The sequence below is a fragment of the Tarenaya hassleriana genome, unplaced genomic scaffold (assembly GCF_000463585.1).
Source record: "Tarenaya hassleriana unplaced genomic scaffold, ASM46358v1 Cleome502, whole genome shotgun sequence".
Classification (NCBI taxonomy): Eukaryota; Viridiplantae; Streptophyta; class Magnoliopsida; order Brassicales; family Cleomaceae; genus Tarenaya; species Tarenaya hassleriana.
The window spans coordinates 30,382-32,535 of NW_010967729.1; positions in this window are offsets into that span (position 1 = coordinate 30,382).

Below are 2,154 nucleotides of genomic sequence, written 5' to 3' on the forward strand. Positions count from 1 at the left end.
TGCTGAACAGGAGTCCAACGAAGTCGGCTGAAACGACGCCATATGAGATATGGACGGGAAATCGTCCTGCGTTGTCGTTTGTTAGAATTTGGGGTTGCGACGCTTACGTGAATCAAGGCACGTACATGCGAAAGGAAATGGACGCGAAAAATTCCCCTTTTTCCTGATCCTTACATGCTCCCCCACTTAAATGCGCGACGTCCCCGTTGCGCCTTATTCCTGAAAGCAAGAAAACAAACTAGAACCACTTGGCCTCGAATTCACGGGTGAGTCTCGCAAACTCTTGGCAGTGATCTGAGGCCTCCCAAGTGCTCTCCCAATGAGGTTCGCCCTTCCACTTGATCAAGTACTCCCGTTGGGTCGGGGAGAACTCACGGCAAGAGAGGACGGCCTCGGCCACCTTTTCATGTGGTGTGGCCGAGGGGTGTTGCTGAGGTCGAGACTTGGGCTTGGCCCGAGAAGAGTGCATAGCTGCATACCTTGATGGGGAAGGCCGGAGAGGCGATGAGCGTCGAGATTGAGCCGACTTACCCTTCTTGGTCGGGCCTCGGTACTGCAAGGCCGAGATAGCGACGCCCTTTGGGATGCACCGAAGTGGGATAATGGTTGGCTGAACATCGTCCAAGAGGATCAAGGACTTGTGCGAGGCCGAGAGCTGAATGTTGGCCGTCCGGAAGAAGGGGAGGATGGTGAAGTCAAGGCGAGTGTCCCAATCTCCAATCTGGACTCGCACGTTCTGAGCTATCCCCGTGGCTGCTTGAGCCGGGGAATTGACCGCCTTGATGGTGCCGCCATTTGGGTCCGTCTTAAGGTTGAGCATTTTGGCAATCCCTGCGTCTATGAAGCAATGAGACACACCGGTATCGAGCATAGCGGGGAGAATGTTACCATAGATGTTGACATCCGTGTAGAGTAAGCCGCTGTCCTTGGAGTTGGACTTGGGAGAGTCGGACGCCATGTGGCCAAGGTGTTTGGCCCCATCGTCCGTGAGTGGCTCTTCTTCTATGCCTTCGTCTTCGAAATCCTCGATCTCGTCGACTAAGGCCACGATAGCAGTGAGTTTGGCACGCCTTGGGCACTCCCGAACCCAATGAGGACCGCCGCAATGGTAGCATGGGGCAGGAGGTTTGGTCGGTCCTTTGGCCTGACCTTTATTCGTCGGGGCAGCTGCGGGACGTGGCTCGGGATGGTTGTGGGACTATGTTGGCCTCGGCGTACGTCCGGATCCGGGATTGACTCGGCAATTGCAATTGCGTCGTCCAGTGTCCGCGGATCCCTTCGGTTTACCTCGAGCCGAACATCGTCCTTAAGTCCATCCATGAAAAAGAATAGCGCGTCCTTGTCGGACAGATCAGTAATCTCGAGACATAGGGTCGAGAACTCACTTATGTAGGCGAGTGCGCTTCCCGTCTGTCGTAGGCGCCTGAGTTTGGTACGTGCCTCGTCCATGGCGTTTGTCGGGACGAAGTATCGCTTGAGCTCGGACTTGAACTGTGCCCAAGTCTGGACCCGGGGCTCTCCTCTGTCTCGATCGGCACACATACGTCGCCACCAAAGCATTGCGGTCTCTCGAAGATAGGTTGGGGCATTCCTTATCGTGAATGGTCGTCCATGATTCCAAGGGCTTCGAAGTATTTCGAGTCCGAACAGGAAGGCTTCTACAGTCGGGGCATGTCGGGAACCATCGTATGTGGCTGGTTTGGGGTTTCGGACAACCGTCGTACCATGAGCTGCCATGGGTGCTGGCCCAGCTGCCCGTAAATGAGTCCTACACTCAAGTTTGAGATCGTCAATTACCTTGTGTAGGTCGGAGATGCGCTGCTCGTAGTTGTCTTGCATGGTCATCATCTTTCGGCCATAGTCCTCGTGTGTGGCCGAGATTTCTCAGCGCATCGCTCGTAGCTCTCTCTCGAACTTTCGGTCAAGTTCGGAGATTGATGCCTTGACACATTCGCCTATGGCTCCAAATCTGATAAGTGTTTATTTGTAGGCTACCCTAAGGAAACTAAGGGTTACTACTTCTATATTCCGGCAGAGAACAAGGTGTTCATTGCCAGGAATGCGACTTTTATGGAGCGAGAGTTCGTCTCCAAAAGAATCAGTGGGAGTAGGATCAAACTTGAGGAAGTTCGAGAGCAACAAGTAGATGCTGAA